The sequence below is a fragment of the Palaemon carinicauda genome, chromosome 38, assembly GCF_036898095.1.
Source record: "Palaemon carinicauda isolate YSFRI2023 chromosome 38, ASM3689809v2, whole genome shotgun sequence".
NCBI classification, from domain to species: domain Eukaryota; kingdom Metazoa; phylum Arthropoda; class Malacostraca; order Decapoda; family Palaemonidae; genus Palaemon; species Palaemon carinicauda.
The window spans coordinates 31,490,937-31,512,486 of NC_090762.1; the positions used below are offsets into that span (position 1 = coordinate 31,490,937).

General features: G+C 41.9%; 1 pseudogene; it reads right to left on the reverse strand.

Annotated features, from left to right (window-relative positions):
- Positions 1–250: 250 nt before the first annotated feature.
- Positions 251–21,550, reverse strand: part of LOC137630528 (AH receptor-interacting protein-like) — a 305,169-nt pseudogene continuing 283,869 nt past the window's right edge.

Below are 21,550 nucleotides of genomic sequence, written 5' to 3' on the forward strand. Positions count from 1 at the left end.
CAATTTATGATGAGATTGCAGTGCTGAATACCAGAGAGACCAAAATACCATCATAAATAATTAATATTAGTACTGTATATAATAGATACCGGTCTATGTATGTATGTATGTATGTATATATATATATATATATATATATATATATATATATATATATATATATATATATATATATATATATATATATATATATATATATATATATATATATATATATATATATATATATATATATATATACTTTGAAATTTCTGTACATATGCTTAATACAGCTTTAACTTGTTAAAAGGTTAATCATCCCTCTATAATTACCAGAAAAAGATAACTTTGTGGATGCAACTAAAGCTACATTGTACATTATGCATAAAGAACACTATACAATTTCTATTAAATAATAAAATATACAAATATTTTTATAAATCTGATTTACTTTACACATTGTGTAAATAGAATCTTGAATGCCTATGTAAAAATTTTCTTATAGATAGTTTTATCATGCTCAGTCTTTTCCATTTCTAGGGTTGCTAATTCATTTAGAAGCTTTTTACATCCAGGAGCTATCGTCGAATCAAGCTGGGAAGCTTTCTCCAGGTCAGTTCGAGCTTCATCGGGGCTAAACACTTTCACATATGCTCGTCCCCGTCAATACAAAGCTTTTATGTTATCTGTTGAAAAATGAAAAATATTCCTTCAGATATTACACATACACATTTTCAAATATGTGATACTTCACTGTATACAGTATACTGTTAGGTCAAAGCCATAAGTAGAACATGAATCATTACTATCAGCAGATAACTTTGCGACTAAAGTATTTATTTTCTAATTCTATTTCTTCATATCATTTGGACCATATTGTTCAACAATAGGGCCAGAGAGGTCATTCAGCAAAGAAAAAGAAAAGAAGCAGAAATTGAGTCAAAGCTGTACAGACATACTTTGCTTGAATTACATCTGAAATTCACAGCATGTTTTATTTTTTTTTCAATAGTACATTTAAGTTTCATTAACTCTTCTCATTTTTATTTAGGTATCCTTATTCAATTTTCCTTTTTTCACCACTGCCTTTCTTTTTGTAGTACACGTGGGACTTCATTATTGATCAAAGATAACGGACCATGCAAATAGGCTACACGTCTCCAAACTTCGCTCTCTTTCCTTACCCTCAGCTTAGCCCTTTAAAGACTTTTGTGCTGTGCAAAAAATTGTCAGAGGCAAATTTCACTTAATTTTAACCTACTGCTCATGCGCATCATCCTATTTTTCTTTAATCCCTCTGTAAAGTGACTTTTCATAGTACAAAATGACAAATTTGGAAGTAATTTGTATTTTTCCTAACGATACAAACCTGTAGCTATTTATAAGGGACATTACTTTTGGTGAAGCTGAAAGAAAAACCATTAAACTTTTAGCAAGGGTTAACCATCCACCTGCTAGTGAGCGGAGAATGGGGGGTAGTTGCTACCCCAATCACTCACACATCTGGGCTTTGAACCCACTTTGCTTGGAGGTAGGACTTTAAAGGGGACAGATATTGGCGGGTTAACTTGTATAAATAGCTACAAGTTTGTATTGTTAAGAAAAATACAAATTACTTCCAAATATGTCATTTGTTCCGTAACTAAATACAAACCAACGGTTATTTAAAGGGGATGACTTAACCTTGTGATAGTAGCATTGTGACTGGTCAAGGTAAGAGTTCTTCGAGTTATCGGACTCTTCCAAAGGTACCATGGATGTTACCCAATCCCAAATTGCTAGGGGGTAAGAGGACCTAACGAGTATATCTATCTATACCAGGTTACACAAGGGAAATGGTTCTACCTGCAGACAGCGGAGGTCAGCTTCGTAGAGTACTATAGGTGTTGTTATTCCACACGGTGGAAGATGTAAAAAACAAAGAGCCAGTCATTCTGTCATTCATCCCAGATTTAATCATGGTTAAACTCTACCTTCCCTCATCTGCTATTCGTCCATCAAGGAGCCTAAGGTATTTAAACCATTTATTGTGTAGCTACCACAAGATCCATGAAGAACATCTCCTTTTTCCTCTGGGTCACTTCTTGCAGGAAGTGGGTGGTGGTCATCTGACGCTTCCACATGCCAGGTGATAAGGCCTGCATCACAGAGTAGTCTTAAAAAAGACTAGGGTGTATTTCTGTCGCTAATGTTGAGCTCTCAGTCTCTTCTATGAGGAGAAAGATAAGGATTCGATACTTGGCCCAAGATCTTGCAAATCCGAGTTGAGAACGTGTTCTTGGTGATCCCTCTCTTGACTTTCTCCCAGCTGACGAAGGGTGCTGACACTCGGGGGCGAGCTCTTGTAGTTTCCTTGAGGGAGGCTCTTCAGTTTCTCTATGGCATAGTAACTGTTGATCTGGATCATTGGTCATGCTGCGAAAGACTCCCAGATAGAAGGGTTCAGATTCTGGGGTCTGAGCGGTCAGAAACGAGGTCGAGTATTACCTGGTATATTGCTGTGAATGAAACGTTAAGGGCATCTCATGGGGTTTGCCGATCTCTTGGCCGGAGCCAATACAAGCGGGAGACCTGCCATCGAGGTCAGGTGAACATCTGCTGGTTGGAGTCCTGGATCGAGGTCTCCTTTCTGACTAAGGGTCTGGAGGTTCAAAACTCCGTATGAGGAGGGGCGATGCTGACTTGGAGGAAAGGTTAATTCCTTTTGGTCTGAAGGCGAGGCTCTAGAACTAGCGAAGGCCTTTCATTGCTGAGACCGAGAGAAGCTTTCATCCCAAAGGTAATTGAGGAACTCCCCTAATGCTGGCATAGTGGCATCAAGGGGAGGGATACCCCTTCCATGATACAAATTTACAGTCCACTATAAAAATATACACAAGTATCAAGGCATCCTCTTTGCAACCTGTTGCGGAAAAGACTCTCTGAGAGAGGAGGAGCTGGATATTCTCCACATGTGAAGTTGCAGAAAAGATATTACTTTGTGAAAGATGTTCACATGTGACTGTTTGAATCGCCGAGGGAGTCCTCTCTGGATCTCCGTCGGGAGTTACAGATGAGTCAACTTGGGATGACGAGTCTGCTGAGCAACACAAATCTTGCTGGCGAGACGAGTCTGATGGCCTGTTCCTGAAGATCAAGGGTGGGGGATGGATGAATCCTATTCCTTGAGATTTTCCCAGGATCTACGTCAGTAGGTGAGATGGATCTTTTAACAGTACAAGACTGCTGATGACAAGGCCTGCTCTGAAAAGCAATGGTGGGGAATGGGCGAACCCAATTCCCACCGGAGGGATTCCCTTGATGGAAGACCAACCCCGAAAAGGAAGATTACTCGTCTATGGGAAAGGCAATCACCGTTTGCTTCCGCTGTTGACAATCCTTCCAGCATGCAGGAAGATTGCTGCACAGTGGCTGGTGGAGACACAACTCCCTTGGCAGAGGAGTGGTTGAATCCCTCTCTTCGGTGTTGTCCGAGAAAGAAACTGGAGCTCAAATCTGAGTTCTCCTCAAAGAAGGGGTACCCCTTGTCCGTAGGAAGGTTCCCATCATCTTATGGAGATTTAACAGACAGTATTATTCGGACTCTGACCAGAACCTGGAGACCGAGAGTAAGAGTCCTAGTGGTCGAACGTACTCAGGAAGTCCTGTGGACTAACGGCTTGTTTGACGGTATGCCTTCTCCTTGCCAAACAGTTTGAAAAACTAACCTGTTCCAATAGGAGGGGACAGAACTGGAGATTATCTATAGGAGTCGATGTTCGGAACGTGTAGGTAAGGAGAGAATTGCCCTCACACTTCACAGGTGGGAGAAAGAGACAAAATATATTTTCTTATAACTAAGTTACAAATTATCTGTCCTTGTTGGAAAGAGATGCATACTCCAAACACGTAGGAGGGGACCCGCCACAAGGCAACCTCCTCGAGGACGAGAAAAAGGGAGTTACCTCTTGGATAAGAATATCGATGATGTCCACGATGTCCCTTTCCCAGCCACGACCAAGAGTCATTTTCTTGGTGATGCAAGGGACAAGGAAGTTCACATCTCCCCTAAAGCAGCTACAACTGGAGAAGTAGCATTTCTACATCATTACATCATTAATCATGGTGGTGTTCCCAAGTAATGACCAGATCCCACGTGGCTTGTCTTCGCTGATTGAACGAGAAGTGGTGTTTCTAACATGGTATAGGCATTCAAGCTAAGGGTTAGTCGAATATGCTTCTGAAGAGAATCCCACTGAATTCAGTCCACTGGAACAGAGGGAAGGAAAAAAGGGGGGAATAACCCCAAGGGGGTTATGACTCCTGAAGCAAGTATGAAGGGCAGAGGAGAGGATCCATGGAATTGGCCCAAGAACTGTGAAAGAGATTCAACAAGTTCTTGGACTTGTGGAGAGAGGGGAAGCAAATAACCCCAAGGGATTTTATTCACAAGATTCATTCAAAGTCATCAGAGTGGAGGCAGAGGTGAGTGGTCGGAAGACCTCTATTGCGGCAACCGTTATGTGGAATTGTATTCTACCTGCCAGGTGGCGGCGTATAGGAGAAGGCGCACGCGCAACTAAGGAACCTTGTTCATTCAATGAAGATGTCGACTTGTAAGGTAACCATGTACCAAAAGGAAGAGACAGGGAGTAGAAGAAGCGGCCTAGTCCCTTAGACACGCAGCTCGTCAGCCCACTAGTAGTAGTAAAAGTGGTAATAGCAGTGATCTTGGTCCATTGAAAACCGTTTCAGGGTGCTGACGAGAACTGGCGAGCTGATGGATGCATCAAAAAACCGATAGCACTGTACTTGTGTGAAACAACTTTTCAGTCGCAAGAACGGTATTAAGCACTAAGGTTGACACTTGTGCTTTACCGCTCTCATCGAAGGTGAAAGCTGGATTAGGTTCCAAAAGGGGAGTGTGTACTAAACTCCCTCAACTGCGTGTCCTGGTAAGTACTACCGGAGTAGTGCCACTTGCAGAAAACGAAGGTTCCCTCGTCCACTGTTGAAGTTCCGTCATCTAGAAGAGAAGAATCGCTTAGTAAAGCAATCGAGGATGCCATAGCAGTAGAGCTCTTTGCGAAAGATGAAGAGAGCAGGAGGGTCTCCTAGTAAAGAGCAAAGCGCAAGCTTGAGGTGAGGATTACAGGTAGAAGAGATCTGTGATCATTATCAAGAAAGATCTCCAAAGAATGAAGTAGGAGAAACCCAGTCCAAAGGATAGGGCCTTTGAGATTCTCGTGACTATTGGTGATTCTACCCGCTAGTGGGATGTTGTCAGTGGTTGTTGGAACCCAGGAGCCTGGAAGATAGCTGGAGAGCGGTCGCGCGCTGAAGAGCGGTCGCGCGCTGATGGGCGATGGCGAGCTGACAGGCGACGAGATGATGGCGAACGCTAAGGAGCTGGCGAAAGACAGGTAGCTGGCAAACGCTGAGCAGCTGGCGAATGTCGAGCCGCTGGTGAATGAGGGGGCCGCTGGCGAACAACGAGCAGCTGACAAACTGCACACAGCTGGCGAATGACGTGCTGTCAGAGAATGATTAGAGACTGGAGAATGACAAGCAGCTGACGAACCACGAACAGATGGCGAGTGACGAGCTGTCGGAGAGTGACGAGTGACTGGCAAACGCCACAAGGCTGTCGAATAGCAAGTGAAAGGAGAGTCAAAATAAGCTGACGATTTTCGAGAAACACTTAGGCTGTGGAATAAAAAGTCAATGATGATCTCGCGATGGCGAGCGAACGAGGCAAGTCATGAGATTACTAGTGACGCTCTCTAGAAGAAGGACAATTTTGGCGAGGGGTGAGGCGATGGGTGAGTCACGGTGACAAGTGACGAACACATGACGCACTCTTGACCCCACAGAGGAGTAGGATGATCGCACGAAGGCGAGTGGCGGACAGCTGGCGAGTGACGAGCATGAGCCTGACAATAGCGAGATAAAACGCTAGTGATCTCGCGAGCGGTAAAGGCCATGAGGCGCTGAGTGACAATCGCCTGAAGAACAAGTGACAAACAGCTGACTAAGTGACAAGAACCCGAAGGAGCAGCACAATGCTCTTTGATAGGGTTGAAGAGACGTCTCCTTACTGCAGGGGGGAAGAATGTCTAGGGAGGCGAAGAGTAATGAACTCCGAAGTCTGACGAACGCCTGGAGAGGGACGTCAGCCTGGTTCCTCCGGAGAGGGAACATGTTCTGACTAAGTCAGAGGAGAAAAAAAACATTGGTTACTCAAAGGTCTCGGGAACTGAGTCTCTATGGAGGTTCTCACTTGCGAGCGAGAGAGGTGACCACATGCAAGAGAGACTCGCCTTGGACTCTGCTCCAACCCGGACGGAAGAGTCGGCTCAGCATGAGGTACAGCGTAGTCGTTGGCAACGATACTTCAACTGCTGCAATAAGACGTAGCTGTCAGGATTTCTCCTCGCTTGCAGAAGCTGATGAAGGGAAGTTCTCCCTCAGAATGGAGAGCAGCCCAACAACTGGGGAGGTTAACTCTCCCTCAGAAAGGAAAGTTGTCCAACTCCTAGAGGCGGACCTTTGGGCAGCGCTCTCTGCTCCCATCAACAACCATTGTTCATGTTGAAGGTCTGCATCGAGTACTACCTGTGAAACATAGCCGAAGCTAGTTTCTGGGTTTACCCCATAGGATCACCAGATTGGAATCCCGAAGAAACTCAGTATGCCACTGCTCTTGTTCCTATGGCCTCTTGGAAGGGACCTCATCTTAGTGGGGATAAGGTTGAAGTCAGCATGCTGATCAGGAGCTGCCACAGGTACACGAGAACAGAACTGTGATGGTACAGAGACAGCAGATTCCAGGAACGAACAGCTCTGCTCTTCTATGTCAGATGTCTTAGCTGAACAAAGCAGTACGGCATCCCTACCCGAGGAATATAAAAAATTATGCGCTCTTCAAATTATATGTGATTTATAATTACACAGAGCTCATTTACAATTTTAGATGTGATTCCTGATTGCAAATTCCCTTTTTAAGAAGCATATCTAGTCTACCTCTTTTTCAATTGTACAGAAAATTTCTGTATTGAAGAAATACTTCTTAAAGTTTTTTCTTTTTTTCTACTATACAGTATTTTGAATATTGACCCCCTGTCTGGTCTTCAACAATTAACTGTTATCTTAAAATCTGACAAAAATTTAGTCCATCTAATTCTATGTCAGTGATCTTCATACCAATACCTGAACATTTTTACAATTAGGTCTTAGTTGCATGCTATATAAGATTTGTTATAAGACTGACTATATTTAGATTTTTCCAAACTAAACCATCCACTACAAAGTACTAATGGAATTAATTCTAAGTCTTACCTCTTCTTTCATAAGACCGTATTCTGGATACTTTAATCTGGCTGTAACCAAATTGATCTTCAAAGTTAATTGACACTTCGTAGCCTCCTTTTTTAAGTTAGATCTAGTTTAGTGGTCTCACTTTCCATGGAGTCTACGAAAAGGAGGAAAGATTTTCCAAGACCTAAAGTAATTTTCCTGTATAGTTTGCAAGTTACGCTTGCATTTTATTTTAAAATTAAATTTATCCTATATAAGTAAATTTACTCCTAGTATTTTCAACATGCATATGCAAGTAACAGTTGAGAATAACCTAGATGCTATGTCATCACAAAAAAATTACTAAGAAATACACATCAAACAAATACCACAAAGTCCAGTGAGATTAATCAAGTGATAACTGTAGGATATAACAATAGCACTACCTCACTTGGATTTGTCATGCACACACCAGTTCAATGAGGTGAAGAGGCTTGGTTGTCCTACCTCACCCTAATCACAGTACTGTGTTTTATTCAAAGTATCTGGGACTACAGTACTCTAATATATCAACAAAAAGGATCCTACTTAATATTAGTTTGGGAAAGTATAAATAAAAGAATGGAAACTGAAATGGGTGCAAATAAAAAATACAAAGCAGGTGTAAATGGGGACTGAATGTCCGATGGGAAAGAAAAAAAAACAAAAAAATTTAGCAATGCTTACAGTATGATATATGAGGCACAAGTAAGGTACCACCACCTTACGGGAGTCCCAGTTCCCAGTGTATAATCTTGTGTAAAAAGGAATACAGTAGTTAAAAAATTCCTGGCATCTTTACTAATCAAATATGAAAGATTATTGAGCAATTATAATTTTACACTAACCTGGATCTTGTTCTAATACTGATGTACAGTGTTCTATTGCAGAGTAATATTCTCCCTGTAAAATTTGGCACCGAGAAAAGTTGAGTAGCAGAGGGATTTTCATTTCATTCAATTTCAACCATTCTTCATCCTTTGGTTTTTCCCTGAAAAATAAAAGCAAATTAATATATTTGTCTACACTATAAAATTACCAAATACAGTTATTATAAGGTAAACATTTTATGCTGAACATGGAAAGCTTTAGCAATCACTTTAAAAAAAAAGAAGGGTTATTTAAAAGTTAACTGTGCAACAACAAAATAGTCTTTCAAGAGCATTTAGTAAAGTAAAGTTTTCATACGACCCCAATGAATCAAAACCCTATTCAAATGACACCGAATTCTATGATAACTTAATACTTACTTAAAAAAGAAAAGACACTTTAGTCAGCACTCTTCACATTATTTGCTTATGTCATGATACAGTAAAGATATGCTTTGATATTATTTACTGTACATACAGTAATAAAAAGGTAACAATAATTGACTTCTTGCCTATCAGAAGTATGTGTTATGGTCCTGAAATTTTTCTCAATTGCAATCCTGTGGACTATTTTCAAACAGGACACCAAGGATTAAAACTATGAAATATGAAGTGAAAAGCTTTACTATTATTGCCACAACTGTCATGAACTTAGGTTGGAGGGCAGATGGCAACTGTGGAAGCCAATACTGATTCCACAAGATAAAATTCTGCAAAGGTAATGTTTTTTCCAGTTCACCATCATTATCCTTTAAACACAATGGCAAAAACAACAATAATTTCACAAGAAAAAATTCATGTTTTTGTGTACTGTAGTATTAAGCCTTATGATATACTTATAATTAAGTGCATACCTAGTACAGTATTACAAAAAACAATTGTACTAGATCAAACAAGAGGAACCTTTCCCTAAAGGGGACATCAGCTAGAACCAAATACTAAATACATGATTAATGTATTGGTATAGGATTAGCAATCCTCTGCTCATACAGAAGATGGGGAGATACACTTTTTTTCAAATAAAGAATGGTGCTTTGAAGTGTAACTTACCAGTATGTAATGCTTTGACCACTTGTGTGAGATCTGGGCTGGTTACACAATAGCTTGAACACCCACCAAAGGTCCAAGCAAATAAGTGCCAAGGAAAATAAGGATATACTCTTGCTAGTAAAAGGCTGTGGAGGTTGTTTGTTTGACACCCACCTTCAATACCTAGCCTACTGACAGGTTCTTCTTAAAAGTGAGTGTGGGGCCAATACCCCCAACTTCATGAACTCTGGTCCTGGTTGGCACCTCAACTCTCTTATCAGGAGAGGTTTAAGCTCTCCAGATCATCTCACAAAGCGAGAAATAGATCATGTTACTTGACACCGCTTTCTTTGGTCTGCCAGTGGAAAAAAAAAATCTCTGATACTCAGACCTAAGGTGTTCGGTCCTCTTCAGATAGCACAGTAGAGCATTCACGGGACACGAGAACATCTCCTCTCAATCATCATCCAAAGCCTCCAAGAGGGCAAGGATGGAGAAGGATTTGAATCTGGGGTCTTGGCCATGAAGTCTGGCAGAAAACTGAAGATCTCCTTCCATCCATGCACATAGATGACTATATACTGTAAAAGAGACAGTGAAACTCACGTGCTCTCTTTGTCGATGCTAAAGGTAACATGAAGAGTTAAATCCCTACCTGACACCCTTCTCAAGGGTTTGAATGGGGAACGTGCAAGAGCCCTGAGGACTAAGAGTTACATTCTACTCTGGAGGCCTGAGATCCTGGGCTGGGCAAGACTGCATAAAGCTCCTCATGGGCTTATACAACTCCCATGAAGTGAAGAGATCTATTCTCTTCAGTTGAAAGGCCATAGTTGAAACTGAGCAGTACTGTAGCCTTTAATATGACTGAGAGGTGCTTCTCTCGGCAAAGGAAGACTAAAAATCCACTATCTATAATATAGTTGCTTCGACTGGAGAAAAATGCCTTCTACGACACCTATTGCAGAAGATGGCCTACTTAGCCTGATAGACAGCTGTAGAGGATCTCCGAAGATATCCAGATGTATTCTGTGAAGTGCCTTGTGAAAAGCCTTCCGCTAGATGGAGATGCTGGATAGTCTCCACCTGTGAAGAGCTAGTGACTCCTCCGACTGCGTGTACCGCTGTAGGTGCAGCTAACCAAGAGCAGGGAACCACAAGGGATATTCTCTATGGACCTCGAACAGAAGAGCAAGCAGATCGAGATACCACTCAATGTGAGGCCATCTGGGAGCCACCAGGGTCATTCAGAGTCCTGGCATAATCAACACTGCCCGGATCAGGCTAAATGGTGGAAAGGCATAGACGTCCACGTAATCCTATGGATGTTGTAAGGCATCCTCGAACACAGCCCATGAATCTGGAACAGGGAAACAGAACACGGGAAGCTTCTAGTTCAGCAGCCTGGCATACAGGTCAATCCCTAGAGAGCCCCACAAGGCAAGAAGCCTTTCTGCCACCCAAGGATGTACGGACCACTCTACTCCTACAACTTGTCCTTGGTCATTGATTGTGTCTGTTAATACATTCTTCCTGCCCAGAATGAACCTTGCTGACAACTCTATGGCATGAAATACCGCCCAGATTTGCAGCCGTTTCATTAACTCTCAGATGGAGCACGAGACACTGCTCCCCTGTTTTTTGATGTAAGCCATGATTGTAGTACTGTTGCTCATCACGATTACAAAGCGCCTCCTCAAATGTTTTTGGAATCCTTGTAACCCTATGAAGGGTGCCTGCACCTTGAGAATGTTGATGTACAGATGCCTAACCTCTTTAGTCCACACTCCAGAGGCAACCAAGTCGTCCTGGTGTGCTCCCCACCCCTCCTTTGATGTGTCCGAAACCAGAAGAATGTCTAGAGAAGAGAAGTCAAGTGGTACTCCTAAGATGAGGTTATTCTCATTGAGCCACCTAGCCATCTTTTCTCTAATAACCTGCTTCACCAGAACAAGAAGGAATGGGGGATCCTTGCTGGCTGAGCAGTGATCATTTAGACACTATTGAAAAGATCTCTGGTGGAGTTGTCTGTGCGTTAAAAGCTTCTCCAACAAGGACTGGTGACTGAGATGTTGCCTGTGCCAAGCTGGAACTTCTGTCTTGGACAGAAATGGTCACACAACTTCCCTGAGCCTGCTGATGTGATCGTTTGTGGTAAAGACTCGCTACTGACAAGTCTATCAATATGCCCATGCCCAGGTGCTTCAATCTCTGCTTGGGCATGAGATTCAACTTCTCCCAGTTTACCACAATTGCCAGATTGTGGCAAAATGATCTTAATCCTGAAGCAACTACCTCTTTGAGGAGGTCAAGATCAACCAATCATCAGTAAGCACAAGCAGCTACCAAGATGAGCACAAATGTGAACACCTGGGGAGCCGTACAAAATTCGAAACAGTCTTGAACTGGTGCATCATACCACAGAGGGAGAAGCGGAGGTACTTTCGAGATGTCTGATGAACAGACACTTGAAAGTATACATCTTTAAAGGTTTAAAGGTCACTCATGAATGGCAGAGGCAAGGGACAGTGACATTGGCCCCTCTCCACCAAGCTATGACTAGGAGGGCCTGACAATGGCTGTTGATGGCTCAGCAGGTAGACCTATAGGCATTCCCAAACATCCCTTCCTTAGCTCATAAGAATAGTGAGGTTGCAGACATGAGAAGAAACTATCGAGTTTGAGAGGGACTCGATCTCCCGCCTGGTGATTGCCAGGCAAGGACACTTCCAATAGGCCACCACGTCCTTCAGATCTACCAAAAGCATGAGGATAGCACAGACTGTACAGTTTCTATCCTGAACAATGTTTTGTTTAAAAACTTTTTTAAGGAGAGAGGTCGACGACAGATCTCCAGCCCCCATCACCTTCTCCACCAGGAGATTCATCTCGAACGACCTAGAGAGCATACTTCTCCAACATTCCTTCCACTTCTTCCTACAAGGCCAGCGCTTTTGTAGATGTTGGGTGCTCCATTGGGAACTCTATTGGAACAGTAGGTGGGGGGGAGGACCAGTTGTCCAGAAAGGGTAACAAGTAACCGTCTTGAAGGACACACTACCAAAGATTCGGCCCCCTTTTTCTGTGGCAAGACAAGCAACCCCCTACTCTCAGAAGTAGGGAAGGGGAACACACATCACAATGTCTCCCTTTCCCTCCCCACAACCTTCCTAACAGGAAAGGCTGAGGTAGTCCAAAAGGTTGTGCACGTACAGGACCTTTCTGTAAAGAGATTGCATGTGGTGCGAAATGGGGTCTCAGAGCGGGCGCAAGGATCTTTATTGATTCCACACCTGCAGGAATGGCTACCCTTCCTCTTGAAGACAACAGCTTGGTAGATCAGAGAGCTCAGTGAAGCTCCATAAATCCACACTACCTGCACACGACAGAAGAAATGTGGCACCCAGCACAGACAAGGTTTTTAATTCCAATGCCACCTCTGGGCTAATCCGTATTGAGAAGTGAGAAAACACTGTTTCTCCTCTTATAAACTCAGTTACCCCACACGTTCGCTATTTGGCTGGCAAGGAAGGTGACTGCTTTACCCCCAAGACAGAACAAGGCTCTTGTACTTATCCATAGCTTTCAAACTTGTCAACCTTGTGAACTTTGTGAAGTATGTATGTCACTACTCCTGACCCCTGGTTGAGACAGGAAACACTTTGGAGGCCAAGTCTAAGGCATCCATGGCCTCAAACTCAAGGGTTGAGAAGGACATACCTTTTGCCTTGAGTATCTCCACTGAGAGCCCTCCTTCATTATGCGAACTGTCAGATATACCTGCAGAGATACAGACACAGTGTTTTCTGGCGTATAAAACCTCAGCTGCCCAAAACAGTAGGGGTGGCGAGAATTTGTTTGACCTACTTGAATGGTAAAAATTCTTACATCCGGATGTGATCATTCATTCGATCCAAATCTATATCCACAAGGTCTGACTAGGGCAACTTCAATAAGGGATTCGATCCTTGAGGGGCACTGAAGTGCCAATCAATAACTGAAGTCCTCCCCGACGGTGAGCCACAGCCGCCTCCACTAGGCCATTGTACTCCACTCACGAATGAGCGCAAGGACCTTTACAAAGTTGCTCTACAACTCCTGGTAACCAGCCTCTGTAGCTTTGGAACATACAGTATTCCAGACGAACATGAGGCAGTTTTCTCCTGAAAATTCTTTCCTTCTTACAAATATGATTGTTCTATCCAAAGGACAGAACCACGCATGTAATTAAGGGCTGAAGAAAGCCCGAGCACCCCAACAGTAATGGCAGAAGACGTCCTAGTAAAGGACCCATCACCGCTTGGCGAGGAACACTATGCCTCTTGCTCTGCAGGTTGAAGTGGAGGGACAACCATGGCCCAGTGTCTGCAAGGACTTTCACTCCAAATTCTTGCCTAACTAAAGCATGCATGTGCTCAACTACAGTCACTGAATGTTACCATCTTCTCTACCAGACTGAATACAGAGAGGAACAGACGTCTCACATCCTGGTAAGAAGAGATATGAAAGATGCCGTTGCTTCCTTATCATCCCTGGAACACGCTGTATACACGGCCGTACCTCTTTATTTCGGTCTCAGTAGCCTGGGACATGACTAGGGTAGCAAGGTCCCAGGTCCAGGTCTAAGGGAGCTACGACATGGGGCCAGGCACAGGGTCCTAGCCCCAGCCGTCAAGGGTCGGTACACCACACGGGTGCTGTCCACCCCTCTTGAAACACAAATAGTGTTTTGGGGAGCCCTATCCTCATGAATATAGCTGGCCTTCCTTGACTTCTTCGACCTCTTACTCTTCTTCTTCATCTGAGAAGTCGGAATCAGAATTGGAGGACAAAGAGGCAGATGCCAAGGAGGAGGAGGAAGAAAAACACACACACTTCTTCCACTTCCTGCCTCTCGCTCTTGTTTTGTCTGAGCGACTGTCAACAACAACACTCCCCTGATGGGAGAAACCAAATGAATTGCTCCAACAGGAGCCACATCACTGAAGCACACTCACAAGTTCCTAGAAGACAAGCTCATTGAATATGCAGATGATGATACTCTCTTAACATTCAGTTAAGGGCACATTATTTGCTACGAGATCAACAACAATTGCCAAACATCATGCACCAGTTGAAATTTTCTGGCAAACATGGAACTATCTAGTTTCTAGCTTTACTAGAAGGCAAATGTGAGCTCTTATTAAAAAGGGTGAACATAGCTTTCTATGAGGCATAGGTGAGGGTGAGCTGCTGTAAAAGGGTGCACACAAACAGATGTGACATCAAGATCCAATGAGTGCCCAGCACATGTGGGGAGAGAAAGCAGGTGATTATGCTTGTGTATGAAAAGATATGCATGAGCATGTGAATGCTCTAAGTCTAATGAATGCACACTAAGTGGAGAGTGCTCGTGCTTAATAGTCCACACTCGCAAGGAAATAAACAACAACAAGAACAAAAAGTGAACATTGGCAGGTTACACAGAAACTGCCAGTCAGCTATAGTTATTATGGTTACTCAGTGAACCGGCTGGGGGGCCCTGGGGGCTACAACAACCAGTAACTACTGACACCTTATCACAATTTTTGACAGAAAAGTTTTAGCCATGCTGAAAACATACTCCTATTAAAGAAAAAGAGTTTGTATTTATATAGAAACAAGAGTTTTGTACCATTATAAACAATATGACATATACTTTGCTCCCTGTAATCTATTTTATTTGAAAGTACAGTATTCAAATTATTGCTTGTTGTTAGTACATTACCTTCACTCTCCTTGGCTATACAGTGATACCTCGGTAGTCGAACGACTCTATACTCGAACAATTCGGAGTTCGACCAAAATTTTCGAGAAATTTTTGCTGCGGTGCTCGACCAAAAATTCGGTACTCGACCAGCCGAACACGTGACGACCGCATGGGCTTTGTGATGATCGCGCCATCTCGGCCACTCTCGCTTGTTCGGGAAGCATCAGTTCTCTCGAGAGCGTCACTCAGACAACGCGCGATCAGCATTCGTTGTGATTTAGTGATTTTCAGTGCTTTTAATTGCTTTTTTAGCTTTCATAATGAGTCCCAAGAAAGTAATGAGTGTTAAGGGGAAGGAGAAGAGGAAAACAGTGCGAACAACGATCGAGTTGAAGAAGGAAATTATAGCGAAATATGAGAATGGTGTACGAGTGTCCGATTTAGCGGTAGAATACGGAATGGCGAAGTCGACCATTTCTACGTTTTTAAAGCATAAAGAAATGATTAAGAAGGCGAATGTTGCAACGGGAGTTACGGCGGTAACTAAGCAAAGGCCACAAGTGATTGAGGAGATGGAAAAGTTGCTTTTAATATTTATTAAAGAAAAACAGTTGGCCGGGGAAAGTGTTAGTGAAGCGTTCATTTGTGAAAAAGCGTTGCATATCTATGAAGAATTAGTGAAGAAAAGTCCGAGTACCAGTGAAAGTGATTCATTTACATTTAAAGCGAGCAGGGGTTGGTTTGAAAAGTTTCGTAATAGAACAGGTATTCATCGTGTTACTAGGCATGGGGAGGCAGCTAGTTCGGATCAAATTGCAGCCGATAAATACGTGGGGGAATTCGATCGGTACATAAATGAACAAAATTTGATCGCACAACAAGTCTTTAATTGTGATGAGACTGGGTTATTTTGGAAGAAAATGCCAGCCAATACGTACATTACCAAGGACGAGACGAAGATGCCAGGTCACAAGCCAATGAAAGATAGGCTAACATTGTTGCTGTGTGCAAATGCAAGTGGCGATTGCAAGATCAAACCCTTGTTAGTGTACCACTCGGACAACCCCCGGGTGTTCAAACGAAATAATATTTGTAAAAGTGCACTACCAGTTATGTGGCGCTCGAACACTAAATCTTGGGTCACAAGACAATTCTTTACTGAGTGGATAAACGAAGTGTTTGCCCCCCAGGTTAAGGCTTACCTCATTGAAAAGAGCTTGCCAATGAAATGTCTTCTGGTTATGGACAATGCTCCTGCACATCCTCCAGGTCTCGAGGATGACTTGAAAGAAGAATACAGCTTTATCAAAATCAAATTCTTGCCCCCCAATACTACTCCCATACTCCAGCCCATGGACCAACAGGTCATTTCAAACTTCAAAAAACTCTATACCAAGGCCCTTTTCAGAAAGTGTTTTGAAGTGACCAGTGACACGAAGTTGACCCTAAAGGAATTCTGGAAGGAACACTTCAGCATCCTCAACTCTGTTAACATGATTGACCAAGCTTGGCGAGGTGTGACCTATAGGACATTGAACTCTGCCTGGCGTAAGCTGTGGCCATCATGTGTCACAGAGAGGGAGTTTGAAGGTTTCCAACCAGAGGCGGGTCCAAGCACTGCTACCCCTGTAATTTCTGATGACACTGATGTCGTTGAGGAAATTGTTGTCATGGGCAGGAGTTTGGGGCTTGAGGTCGACAAGGATGATATTGATGAGCTTGTAGAAAGCCATTCTACCGAGTTGACTGTGGAGGAATTGTTGCACCTGCAACAACAACAGCAGCAGGATCTGATTGTGGAGCAGGAATCTTCAGAAGAGGATGAGGTAAGGGAGGATGTTCCAAGTTCTCTCATCAATGAAATTTGTTCCAAGTGGGCAGATGTGCAGGCTTTTGCTGAAAAATACCACCCAGAAATTGCAGTAGCAAACCGGGCAGTGCATATGTTTAATGATAGTGTCATGTATCATTTTCGAAGAATACTGCAGAGGAGGAAGAAACAATTAACAATAGACCAGTTTTTCACAAAAGAAAAGAAAGCTGCTACATCAAAGCCTGTTTCTCCTCCAAAGAAGAGACAAAGAAGAGAAGAAACCCCTGAAATAGATCTGCCCACCCTTTCATTGGAGAGAGAAACAACTCCTGAAGGAGAACTACCCCGCCACATCATGGAAGGGGACTCTCCTTCCAAGCAGTAACCTCCCCCTTCCATCCTCTCCACATCCATCCCTGTATGCCATCGAACCGCTGCTCAAAGGTATGTTCACTACAGTACAGAAAATGGTTTAAAATTGTTTTATTTTAGTACAGTAAATGGTTTAAAATTGTTTTATAGGATTTTCTGACCAATTTCATACACATTTAGATAATTATTGTTGTTTAGGTACACGTTTTATTAATATTTTGGGCCTGTTCGAGTGCTTGGGAACGGAATAGAATATATACCATTATTTCTTATGGGGAAAAAAAATTCGGTACTCGAACAAATCGGAGGTCGAACACGGATCTCGAACGGATTATGGTCGAGTACCGAGGTATCACTGTATTATGTGGCTTATTTTTAAAAACAGAGATATAAGCATTTTAATTCACTGTAAGAAATAATGTACCAAAATCTTATTCATCAATATTCAATAAACAAGAAGTCTTTTAGTAACTTAAGATAAGCAAGAATCTTTTAAGCTTTTCCATGATTATAAAAACTAAAATAAATGAAATACAACTAAAGTATGAAAATAAGTCAAGCTAAGAGTTTTTTTCATTTTAATACACAACATGAACACTATACAGCGATATCTTGGTTTATGAGTAACTCAGAATATGAGTAAATTGGTATGCAAGTATAAAAATTCAAATTGGTCTTAGAGCAAAAATTTTCTTCAGTTTATAGATTTTTTTGTGAATACTGTAAGTATTTCTAGGTCAACCTGTGACGGCCGGTGAAAAAGTCCTTCTTTGTACTTTTTCTGATATAAATCTTCCAAATATACCAGAGAAAATTAAAAGCATGGAATGCAGAGGTTACAACCCTTGCGCGAGCACTTCGTGAGTGTCGTGTATACATTAGGGGCATGTGAAAAACCACTATTCACAGGCTGTCTTCCATTTAGATAACTACTCCATCTAAGGGAAGGGCCGTAACAAAGACCCCAGAAACCTTCGTCAAAATCCCTTTATTGGGAGGAGCAAGAAATTAGTAACATGGTGCCCGTATGCCACGCATGCAGTGTTCAGGTAATTTACAAATGACTTTTGAAGAAAAGGCAAAGGAAATTGTCACAGATAAGTTCCTTGTCAAAATTGAATGCATGTAAAAAAAAAAAGATGATTAAATGCCCAAAAAGCATAATTTAAGTGATTCAACTAGTGAAAGTGAAATGCACTTCAAGAAAGAAAACTCCCAATATTCTACCAGCAATTCTCATGGAGGAAGGATCTCCCTCCAAACAGTAACCACCTCCACCTCCACCTCCACCTCCACCTCCACCTCTTCCTCTTGTCTCGTCTCCCGCATGCCAACCATGAATCTCCTCAAAGGTATATTGCAAGTAAATTTGTCATTATTATTCTATTATTTATTGTGAATTATTAATTTGTATTAATTTCCAATGTTATGATATAATTTACTCTTTGAATAACATTACAAACCTTTAAAAATGAGTGTATATGTGTATTCATGGATTTGTAGAATGCATTGAGAGAATTTCCTTTCTTTCTTAAGGAAAAAATTGTTTTGGTTTACAAGTATTGGGTGTGAGCTTGCTCCCAGAATGGATTAAACTCATTAACCAAGGTACTACTGTATATATAAATGGTTTTTATCTATACCTTAGCATAAGTTGTTCCAGTCTCCCAAGTGCTTCAGAATACTTTTTGGCAGCTTCAGGATGTTTACCTTCTTTGTATAATGAATTTCCTTCCTCTCTAAGTATAGGAATGCTATCTAGCCTTTCTGTTTCTGTCATGGCCCAAAAATCCTTGTCATATGAACCTGAACCCTCCACTTTTATTAGATCTGAAAAAAATGTACTAAATTGGTAATTGAATAAAAACTGCCAATGAGATAAAAATTTGGAATAATTTGTATTTTTCCTAATTATATAAGCCTGAAGCTCTTTACAATGTATCATTTTGGGGCTAGCTGAAACCAGCCGTTAAAAGCTTTTGCGAGGTGTAACTACCCTCCACTAGTTAACAGAGGGGTTTAATAAGGTAACCTGCCACCCCACTCACACTATTAGTACAGTACTATTATTATTATTACCAGCTACGCTACAACCCTAGTTGGAAAAGCAAGATGCTATAAGCCCAAGGGCTCCTACATGGAAAAATAACCCAGTGAGGAAAGTAAATAAGGAACTAAAGTAAATAAATGATAAGAGAAATGATGAACAAATAAAACAAAATATAAAAAACTGTAACAACATCAAAACAGATATTTCATATACAAACTACAAAAAGACTTGTGTCAGCCTGTTCAATATAAAAACATTTGCTGCAAGTTTGAACTTTTGAAGTTCTACCGATTCAACTACCCGATTAGGAAGATCATTCCACAACTTGGCCATAGCATGAATAAAACTTCTAGAACACTATGCAGTATTAAGCCTCAGGATGGAACTGTCCGGGAAGATCTTAATATAAAGGATGATCAGAATTATGAAAAATCTAATGCAACATGCATAACAAACTAATTGAACAAAAGTGCAAGAGATTAATATATGTTTCTCAAAAGTAAATTTTCTGTAGATAATCGCACCTAAAATTTTAAAAGTCATACATTTAAACATTATCAATGCTGAGATTCAGATAATGAGGAGCCACTGTCCTTGCCCTACTTAAAATCATACTTTGAGTTTTGTTAGGATTGAACTTCATGCCCAATAATTTGCACCATGTACTAATTTTAGATAGATCTCTATTAGGGGATTAAGTCATTCCAGATCTACATTCAGAAGATGGAATTGATGCAAAAATTATAACAGCATCTACATATGCAACAAGCTTGTTTTTTAGCCCAAACTGCATGCCATGTGTATATACAATAGTATGAAAATTAATGGGCCAAGAACACTACCCTGAGGAACACTAGATATCATATTCCTAAACTCACTATGGTGCCCATCAACTACAACTCTTTGCAATCTATCACTTGAAAATTAGATAATGATATATGAAACGACCTACCCACTTCCAACTGTTTGAGTTTGAAAATAAGGGCTTCATGATTAAGACGGTCAAAGGCAGTACTAAAATCAAGGCCAATCATACGAACTTCCTGACCAAAATCGAGGGATTTCTTTTAACAACAGTCACTTTGCAACTGCAGCAGGACTTCTGGGGGAAGGTGTTGGTGGGAACCAGTGTGTAAAGAGCTTCAGGTTTGTATGGTTACGAAAAATACAAATGATTTTAAAAGTCATTTTTTCCAGCACTATATACAAACCTCACGCTCTCTACATAGGACACTCACTTCATGGTGGGTGGAAGTCCCTAAAACTAACTGGCTGGAGACTGTCCCAGGTTGTCCCTCTGAGCTACATACGAGCTGCTTAAAAGGCACGCTGACACCTCGTAATCCTAAAGGATGATGGCCTGGGCAATCGGTGCTAGCATAGAATTTAGCAATGTGACTTGACCAGGCAAGTGCAAAATTGGAGCACCGTCCCTCACTTACCTAAACATTGCCCGACTACACCTTGATTGGAGAACGAGGACATAACAAATATATAGAAATATACCAGGTTACACAAAAAGCAATGCACCCACCTGTAGTCAGCAGAGGTCAGCTTGCAGAGTTCCTCGGATGCTGACCCCAAAGAGAGGGGAGAATAAAATAGAAGTGGCCAGTCACACACATTCATTGTAGACTTTATCTTGAGTACCATCTGCCCTCAACTGACTGCTACTTGTCCTACAAGGGAGCTGAGGTGTCATTTGACCACATTTTGCATAGCCACCACCAGACCTAAGGTGAATGTGTCTAAGTTTCTGTGGGGTTATATCTTGCAGGTAGTGGGCGGTAAACGTAGTTTGTCGTTTCTACACGCTCGCTTGTAACACCTGTGTCACAGAAAAATCTCTTTTAAACGTCAGGGATGTACTGATAGCCCTGATGTCTATCATAGGAACGGGAGAGACTGGGATGAGAGAAATCTTGCTGAATGGCTCTCTCAATCACCTGCCTGATCCTGGAAAATATAGTTCTTCCTTTTACTTCTCTCTGGGCTCACAAAGAGCCTGTTGATTTGTGGGTAGGCTACACACCAAGGAGGTGAGGAGAGAAGAGGAGAAAAACAAAACATTCTTACCACTCCTTCTAGGCTTACATTGCAACCACTATCTTGGATGAAATTCTTTTTATTCCATGAGGGAGATAAGCTCGCAACACAACTCGAAATACCAGATAACTTTCAAAGCCCAGTACCTAAGGGAATAAACCAACAATTATATTGATACTTTCTCACTGGGACCTGTACTAGAGGGTCTGCAGGTCGTGTAGAGTACTTAACTCCTTTACAGGATGAGAAGCACCTTGTCCAAGATAGCAGTAGCAATGTTATTCTAGAATGAGGGGTAGGAATGTCTAGCGCTTTTTCCTCTTTTCTTTCCCCTTACTGAAGGGGCAGCA